Genomic DNA, 9,999 nt, shown 5'->3' with positions numbered 1-9,999 from the left:
GGACTTGGCGCCCCAGTCCTCTCTGCTCCTGAGTGAAATGAGCTGCAGCACTGGGGGTGTCAGGGGCAGGTGTGGACTCTGATAGATCATTTGCAGGGATGTGCCTTGTGGAAGCTTCTGTAAGAACAGAGAAACTTACTGCAGTAGTACAAACATGTCTTTAAGTAAGGAAAGTAAAGCAAATTATTCTTGTCACTGACTGTAAACTCGACAAGAAAAATGTGGGTTTGGAACCAAAAAGTACAGTGCCAGTGTTTTGCTGTATGGCACAATGGGGCTGTGGAATACACCCATGGGGCTGCCTGTAGAGACTTGATACAAGCCTGTAGCAGAGGCTAGGATGTGCAGGCAATAATTGCTGGTAGTATTTTTTATTTCCTTTTGGTTGTCAGAGTGACTCAAAGGGAGCATGGCACAGATTTGGGGCATAAAACTCCTCTCTGCTGGTAGCTATCAGTGCTGCTAATGAAGGAGCATATGCTGATCCCAGCTCACAGCAGCCCGCTTTGATTTGGCTTTCTGAGGAATGCTTGCTCTTAATGAATACAGTGATTTTTTACTATTTCCAGATTACTTCTCTGGTTAAATTACTCAGAACTTAGCTGAATGCAAAGCAAACATAATTGACTTGTGAAAATGCCAGTTAGATAAACCTGATGCCTGCTTCCACCGTTAGTCAGCGTGTGCCTTCAGTGCCTTGTGGGAGAGATGGAGAAATAGCTGTGTCCTCATCCAGAGTCCAGATGATGTGGATTCTCTCATCCAGTCTGGTTTGGGAAGGCAGTGACAATTTCTCACTGAACAGGAGGCAGAGTGGGCTACTCTCTAAGTTAGGGGGGGCTCTCTCTTTACTGAAGCTGCTGCTGACTTTTATTAGAGTCACACCCTTTTGCACGCTCAAATTCTTTCAAAAGTTTCAGGACTCACAGGTTACTTCTGCAGGTGAGTTTGGGTGGCCACTGAGACACACATTGAATCTTGTTACCTCTCTGCATTTGCCTCTCTGCACCTCTGTAATTCAGGCAAAATGTTGCAGTTTTTCAGGTTCTGCTCGACTCAGATTCCATGCCCAAATCTCATCACAGGTACTGAGAGAGAAGAAATGATGAAATTCAAGGATGAAATTTGGAGTTGGATGCTCAGTCTGGTGCTCAGTCTCTTGTGTGACTTGGGGAATGCTTTGCTAGAATTTCTGTGGAAGATAGAAGTTCCTCAGGTAGCTGATGCAATTGCACATTCCTTTTTGTCCCTGAATTCATCTTTTACTCTGAAAGAGTGCTTTGGTTTGGTGTTGGCTTTTTTTTTTCCGGGGAGCCTGTGTCGCTTCAGGTGATGCATGCTGTCCCCATGTGAGTGTATCCATGTGCCTGTCCTCTGTGTGTGCATCACTGGACCAGTGACTTGGAGGGTCTTAGTTTTTGGGCCACAATAATTCTAAGTGAAGAAGGAAGAAAGAGCGTGAAGGGGAATTTTACAGTAGCAAGCTACAAGATGTTATTCTCAAGTGCCTTTTACTTTCTAATCCCACTTCGTTTTCTGCTATTTAACATGGTCATAGTGAAAAAAATCCTCAGTAGAATTTGCAGCAGGAATTAGATAAATAAAAATCTTGTGTAGCTATTCATGTCACAGGTAGTAGACTCACAGGATGGCTTGGCTTGGGAAGGAGCTTAAAGATCATTTCATTCCAATCCCCTGCTATGGTCACGGACACCTTCCACTCAACCAGGTTTTCAGAGTCCCATCCAGCCTGGCCTTGGACACTCCCAGAGATGAGGCAGCCACAGATTCTCTGGGCAACCTGTTCCTGTGCCTCACAGCAAAAAAATTTCTCCCAGATTTCAAATCTAAATCTACCTTCATTTTGCTTAAAGCCATTCTCTCTGTCCTATCTGACCTTGTAAAAAGTCCCTCTCCAGATCTCTTGTAGCTCCTTTAGGCACTGGGAGGTCCTCTAAGGTTTTCCCAAAGCCTTCCCTGCACTGAAGAACCCCAGCTTCCTCAGAGCAGAGCTGCTGCATCCCTCTGGTCACTTTTGTGTCCCTGCTCTGGGCTGGCTCCAGCAGGTCCCTGTCCTTGCTGTGCCAGGACCTCAGAGCTGATGGAGCTGATGCAGTGGGTCTCAGCAGAGTGGGGCAGAATCCCCTCCCTGCCCTGCTGCCCACAGGGTGAGTGTACAGATCAGTACCACCTCTTTAATTAATCGTGGAACATTACTGATGCAGGTTTCCTTATTTCTTGGTCCAAAATCTAAAGAAGCTTTGCATTTCTTTATGAACAAGTAGCAGGATCTGGTTGGTCAGCACGTAAATATGTTAAACCCTTCTTTTCAGATTTTTTTAGGTAATCCTTGCATAGTGTGTCTCTTGTGTAAGGAACTGTTAACTCTCCTGCCATTTCCCCCCTTCCTCTTACCTATTATTTGGAGTCCTTTCATCTCCTCTTTAAACTACACTGGAGCCCAGTCATCACCCATGAAGGGCAGAGGAGACGAAAGAAGTTGATATTTTTAGACAGCTCCTTTGAAATAAGTGTTTGCCTAAGGTCCTGCCTTCTGCATTGGCTGTATTGAATGCTGTGTCTTGGTCTCTCCTCTGCAAGTGTTCACCCAAGGCATTGCACAGTGCCTGCACACTGAGAACAGAGGTGATGACATCTAACAGCAACTACCCCCAGCACCCCCTTTCTTTTAGAATGCTGCTTACTCTGGCAGAAAGAGGTAAAGTGTATGACACAAAGCCTTTTTCCCCCCCCCTCAAAAAAAAAAAATTTTTTTTTGGCTTTTGAAAATGGCACAGAATGAAAACAGCAGGTTGAAGGTCAGGAAAGAAAAATGAAAGGGGGATTTTTAATTAATTTTTAGGTGTCCTCAGCATGGTCGAGCTGGCAGCCTGTTGCCTGCTCCCGTTCTGTCCCAACACCTGTTTCCCAGAGGGAAAGCTCCATGGTGGTGCAGGCAGTGGTTCTTTCCCAGGGGGCCAAACTTTGCCATTTGCACAAGATCTGAACTCAGAGAGCTGGTGGCAGCTGCTCCCAGCACGGCCAAAACCGTGGCAGCTCCTGATAGAGGAAGAAAAAAAGGCACAGAAATCCCCTGCTGAAAATGTTCACAGCCCAAAGAATCGTCCTGTATTTCAGCGTGGCATAGATTTGCAGATACTAATTTAGAAGTGGAAGGAATAATTGTCTAGAAACTGACAGCAGCTATTGTGTTGAATACATCTCACTCTTTAAAACTTAAAAGGTCTGGGGATAAAGCTAGTTACATAAAAAAAAAAAGCCCAACTTTTTATGTATTCAGTGTTTTCAACAGATTTTTTCATTGTCTTCCAACATCTGCCTAGCACTTGAAAACTTAGTCTTCTTTAGACAGAAAGGTACCATTCCAGTTTTTTCCTGCCATCTTTATATCTTTTTTTTTTTTTTAACATAAACATTTTTGTTGTGCTTCCACTAGAACAGTATCTATCACTTGTTTTATTTCAAATTATGCCTGTAACACTGTACAAGTGCTGCTGCAAAATGTCTCCTGATAGCCTTGGGAACCTCCTGCATGGACCAGAAGCCTCCTCTGACCCAGGCTGGCTGCTGTGCCTTGCTCCTGGGGCACCTGGAAATGGTGATGTTGGTCCTTTCCGAGCACTGTATAAATTTCTGCCTAGTTCAGGTTTTTTTCCATCTCCCAGTTGGGATCAAGGGGATAAAGGGAGATTTTTGGCGGTAGATTACGGGCTGCAGAAGCAGCAGCTGGTTTTCCAGTCCTCTGTGTTGCTGTTAGCCTGCATTAATGGTGCAGCTGTGCCAGTGTCACCCTTTGAGCCAGTGTCACCCTTTGAGCCTGTGCCCAGTTGGCCTAAAGCAAACACAATTCTGCAGGAGCCAAGAAGGTGCTGTCCCTTTTGATGTGGAGCGTGGAATGCTCTGCCTTGCAGGGAAGCAGAGGCTTCAGCACAGGAGAGCAAGTTCTTGACAACTGTGGAAACATCTGTAGAGCAGGGCACAGCTTCTTGCTTTTGGCAGTTTCTGGGTGCTGGGAGTTCACTCTCCTCCTCTGCGTTATTGTGGAGTGGGAACCAGGAGGGGAAAGGGTCTGAGGGGTGAGAACAGCATTTGTGGGGCAAAATTGACTCCCTGGAGTGAGGACCAAATCACAGGGTGATGAAGCACAGAAAGTTCTGTTCAGAAATGCATTAAGGCCAGGACCCAGCTGCAGTAGTATATTGGTCAGAGGAGTGCTGAGAGAGATATTCTGTCTGATACTCGAATTCCTGAGAGCAGACAGGGATTAAAAGAGGTGCTATAAAAGGGGCAATGTAAGGGAGGAGTCCTACTGGCCACAGGAGCTACTTCCCAGTGGGATTGGGGGCTGCACAGCGGGCAGATGGTCCATCCCGAGTCTGGAGGGAGAGATGCCTGGGCTGGCCTTGCTGAGAGTCCAGCGTGAGAGGGAGATGCAGAAAAGGACTCAGGAGGAGTGTTGTGGTACCAGGATGCCTTGCTTCAGCATCTGAGCAAACAAAGTCGGGGTTTAAAGCCAAAATGGGTAAGACTCCTGTGAATGTAGGAATTCTTTTAGCTGCATTTTCTTCTTCCACAGCTGTCTCATCTCTGCCTGCTTGGGCTCTGCAGAAATTGCTGCGGTTTTCCTGCCATGAGCAAGGGTGGCTCTTTCCCCAGCATCTCTGTAAAAGAGATCTCTATTGCATTCAGGGGCTGTCTGTAACCTGTTGAGACTGGTTGTATTTCCTACCACGATCCTCACAGAGAGGAGTGTAGGGATGGTCCACAAATTATTACTCAGGAACCCCAGATTTCCATTGCAGTTGGCTCTGGAGTTTGATGGAATTTCAGGTGGGGCTTATGGTCATGCTGTGTGTCAGGATTTTTCTTCTAAATAGGTGAAAAAAGAGTTCTTGTCAGCTGCACCTATATGTGATGAAGACAAGAGAGTGTCATTTGCAGTATCTCGAGTTTGTGTATGTTAAAATCCAGGATTTGGGTTGGCCTTTGGATTTAGAGCAGCTGAATGCGAGGATTCCTATCAGGTGGCAACATCCCTGGCAAGGATGGGACTGCTGGGATGTGCTCAGGAGCATCTTGGCCCGTGACAGATCACAGTCAGTGAACTCCACAGCTCTGATGCAGCTCCCTGTCTGCAGCAGTCATTTAAATCACACTCCCTGACCCTGTTGGGTTACCTCACCTGGGACCTCGGAGTAAAACTAGGTTAAAATGTACTTGAGAGAGCAACATTTTGGAAATGTAACTCGCTGGCAGTGCATTAAATGAGCAAATTTAAAAGGCAGCGTGAGGGAAGAAAATAAAAGAAAGGTTTCTGAAGCCGGTGAGTAACCCAGGCAGAAAGAGGACACTGGCTGTAATTTGTACCTGAAACCTGTGAAAGCTGACCCCAGGCTTGCAATTGTGGAGCAGGTCTAACCCCTAATGGGCTTGGACAAGTAAATCAGACCTTGCTGCAGTGAAAGTGCCTTATTGTGACTGTGCTTGTGGGAGGCAGCGTTTTTCTCAGCCAGGCTCCACCTCACTGTGTTCTCCTCCACATAAAGCTCTTTCACTTAGGCTTAGTTCCAGTCTTCGAGATTTCTGTGTATTTTTAGCATCTTGTTTGTTTGTCATCTACCATATATTTCTTATGGCAACGGCAGGGCAAGTTAAACATGGGCTCTCGTGTCTAAAACAGCTTTTCTTGGAGAACACAATGCACAATGCTTTCATACTCTCTGTTTAGGTGGTTTTGGTTGTTTTTTGTTTTTTGGTTTGTTGTTTTTTGTTTTTTGTTGTTTTTTTTTTTTTTTTTTTTTTTTTGAGGGAGAGGGAAGAGGAACTTCCATTAAAAATAAGTGTAAAATAAAACCAAAAAGTGGGAAAAATCTTTGAAGCCGACACTCTCCGGCTAAATCAAACTGTTTAGATTTATGTGCAAGGTAAGGAATTTTTGGTGCAGAGGGTTACTTCAGCCCTTCTGTGGAGAGAAATGTCAATGAGCATGAGGGTGTTGGTAAACATACACAGAAGATGGGTACAATGACTCATGCAGACAAAAGAAAAATGAAGAAAGCTGACAATGCAAGGGCTGGTATTTAAAGCAGGAGGGGTGTGTAGTGAGCATTCTTGTAGAGTAGCCATTATTTATTAAGTAGAGGCAGAGTGAGTCGAGCTATACAAAAATATAATGAGACATGCTTCAAGGAATTTGCAGCCTATTACAAGCTCAGAAAAAAAAAAACCCACTGCAGGCACATAAAGTACATTAAGTGCTGGTACAAGTTAGCAGTAGTGAAGGAATCTGGCTGAGGTCATTGTTGAAAAGCATTGTGAAAGGAATGAGTCTGGAGGAGGAGAGGGGAAAGTCATCTGAGGTGAAATTCTTTGGAAGACTTAAGTGGACCTGACACCAACTCCTGTGCGTGGGGTGGATTTTATCCTTGATGCTGGAGAACGATGACTTCCCACTTGGAGAGGCAGATGGGGGAAGGAGGAGAAAAGTGAGGCAGGTTGGACTGGAAGGGAAGGTTCTACGGTGGGAATTGAAGGAGCATTTGAAGATCAAGGTGAGGGGAAGATAAGAAGGAAAATAATTTGGATGTATGGAACTACAACATGCAACTGAGCTTTGTTTGGAGCAGGTCAAGGAACACTGGTTACAGGTGGCACTGAGATGGTTTTTGAGAGCTGAGTCAATCCAGAGCATTCAACACCATAGGACATGCAGAAAAATTGTAAATTAAACAAGAACAGACAAGGGGAAAGCTTTATTTAATCAATTCCTTACCTGAGCATTGTTCATCCTTATTTCAGGAGCATGTTGTTTCTTAATTTAAAACAGGAATGATTATCTATGGGCCGTGTCATGGAGGTGATCAGAAAACAGAAGGGGACCTATTGCTGTGAGGTTGTCCAGTGATATCTTAAGAAATAAATCCCTGAACCCAACAAATATGAAGGAAGAAAAGGGAAGATCATCAAAGGTGAGGTGGAAAGGAAGCTGCTTATTAAATTGCCCAGAGAAGGTAAAAAAAAAAAAAAAAAAAAAAAAAAAAAAAAAAAAAAAAAAAAAAAAAGTGTCATCTGGACCTGAGAAATGAGTAGTAGTGAGGTAAAGGCAGGAAGAGCTCTGTGAAGGGAGCTGACTCCGAGTGCCCGGGTGCCTCCCTTTGTTTGTACTGAGTTGTTTTTAACTAACAGAGAAGTATATGCTGCTGTAGGGGTGGTCCCCACACAGAACCCAAGGCTAGCCTTTGCTTAGCTAAAGGTTAGTGCTGACAATACCATCTTATCACAGCAAGCTGGGAAAAAAGAATGCAATGGGACTTGCTAGTGGTGAATTTTAGGGAATCTTCCTGGTTTCTAGGTGCAGGAGACAAGAAAATAACAAATGGTGGCTAGCATGGCATGGCTCTTGGGCAGGTTTTGAACCAGCCAGGGTTTTAAACAGAGTCTGATGAAGCAGAAGACCTTTCCAACTCTCTTAAGTTGCAAAAGAACCTTCTTGCACCTTCTCTTTTTGCATATTGCACTCGCTGGGGCTGCAATATGGAGAGTTACACAGAGGAGGCAGGTTACAGGCAGCAGAGGAACCTGGCTGCTCTCTGAGCAAACCAGGGAGAGAAGGTCTCTCTCCTTAGTCTTTCTTCCAAGATCATAAATTTCAGGGGGGAATTCTTCATCCTTTTCAAAAAATTAGGCAAGCACATCTTCTGTAAAGCTGTGAGTGCCCAGCCTTAACTTTTGCCCTGTGAAGACAGAGCAGCCCTGTTGCTTTTGGGTGTGATCTTTGGCTCTCCTGTGGCATAACTTCATGAGTGTGGTAACACCTCACCTCTGCAGCCTGACCTCGCTTACCTTTGGTGTGGGAAACATCGAGGCTTGGACTGAAGAGCTGTGCATTTGGTTATAAATACAGTTATAAAAATATAAACTACGTGCTGCTTTCCCAGATATGTGACTGTGCATTTGGGAGCAGGGAGGGAGAGTTTGCCATTATCTTCAGCTCCTGCATTCTCCAACTCAGAGCAAAGGTTCTGGAATTTATAACCTCCTACATTTATTTCATAACAGTGCAGATGCTTCGAAATCAGTGAATTCAGCCATCCTGACAACATATTTGCTTTTTCCAGCTGTCTCTTCCAGGGATGCTCAGAGACCCTGTGGGCCTACTCAAAAAATATCTGCTGTTGAGAAAGAGTCTCTAAAGATTATTCATGTACCGTGAGCAAATACTTGATGAAAGACATACTTGGAAATATTTACTTGTACAGCAGATGACTTTTCACCTGGTTAGCAGGTTAGTTAGTGTGAATATACCTTCTGTGTGTCTTCTCAGCAAAAAAAAAATCTGGTTTAGAACATTCCACACAGACCTGGAAAGAGAAACCTGCAGTTTGGGGGAAAAGATGTATCTGTGGACTGCTGCCCCTGCCAGTTTTCAGGAGTTTATTACTCTTAGGGGAAAGCTTAATAGTCTGTTAATTGAGAAGACAGAAGATCTTTTACAATTGGCTGCACACTATTATTAGGAGCATGGCAATAAAGGGAACAAACCTTAGCTCACACATTCGAGTAAAAATTTGCAAAATAAGTTTAACAAGCCAGTGATGAATTATCCACGCTACAATGTGTAGCAGAGCACAAAAGGGCTAATGGCAATAAAAGCATTGATTACTGACAGAGGTTCTGCTCATTTTTATTATTTGCCATAGACAAGGTGCTTCTTTCTGATTCTTCTGACTTAATCCACAGGTTATAGAATTGCAACTCCATAATGTCATAATGGCGAGGTGGAGTCCAGCTTCGCTGGCAGAAAATTCCTAATTTTTCCAAAACCTCACCACTTTTTAAACTTTGGATCCAGACAAGTAGATCAGAGTGAACCCTGAGTTCTTGGGAGGTACAGAACAGTTTGTCCTGAGGTTTTGCTTGCTTTGTATGCAGGCTAAACTGCTGCTTTCCAGAGGGTGGGCTGATGCTCCTGTGATTCACGCATCGTAGCAGTGGTACCATGACAACTTCAAACTCAGCCGTGCCTGTGAATTTAATCTCCAGTGCCAGCCCCATCTTTTGTAATTCCCATGCTGGCTTTCTTGGGTTTGTTTAGTTTTGTTTTTTTTTAATGGTACAGTGTCACTCTGAACTGTTCCTAAGGTTTTAATGCAAGTTGTTATTGTCCCAGCTTAAACAAAGAAAAGAACACAACATTAAATTTGTGAGCACTTCTGGGGCTTAGGTTTTTTATATCAAAGGAAATTACGGCTCTGTAAACAAGAAGTGATTTGATAAACTCTGTTGTGATTGATCCTTATCTACTTAGAAGAAGTCTGGGATGTGTCCATGAAATTTTGATCTCAAGCATTCTTGTGATTAGCTCCTGGTTCTTGCACGTGGCTGAGCCTGTGTCTCTGTGCCAGGGAAACCAAAGGCCTCTTGCAAAAATATCTAAATCCAGTGTGTTCCCAATGAATCTGCATCATTCACCACCTGAGAGAAGACCTTTTCTGAAGCCAAGTGAGGAGTATCCGCACTGGAGGATGTAGAGGGCATGCAAGCTTTGCAAAGGAGAGGTAATGTATCTTTTTATGTTTTGGTTTAGTCAGACCATCATCTGGTTTTGTAGACAAACAATTGGTTCCAGGACAGAAGAAATGATTCATGGATATTTTTCAGATCTTTCAAATCTTTCAAAATTTTCAAAATTTTCAAATTTTATGGTTTGCTGAAGAAGCTTCTGTTTATGCTCCTATTAAAAAAAAACAAAAACCCAAACTTCTGTGCAGCAAGGATTTGCATCTGGCCTGGTGCAGCAGCATTGTAGGGGGCAAGGATTTACTGAGAGGGGGATTTTCAGTAAAGTCATTAACTCCTACTGCCAGCACACAGGTCTGGCTTGAAGCAGAGGAGCAGACTCTCTTGGTATTCCATATTTGTGTTAACCATCAGGTTATGGGCCAGGATGAGTCCTTGCTGGTGTTAAATTTCCAGTGT

This window comes from Sylvia atricapilla, chromosome 2 (genome assembly GCF_009819655.1).
Source record: "Sylvia atricapilla isolate bSylAtr1 chromosome 2, bSylAtr1.pri, whole genome shotgun sequence".
Taxonomy (NCBI): domain Eukaryota; kingdom Metazoa; phylum Chordata; class Aves; order Passeriformes; family Sylviidae; genus Sylvia; species Sylvia atricapilla.
This window is presented reverse-complemented; position numbering follows the sequence as displayed.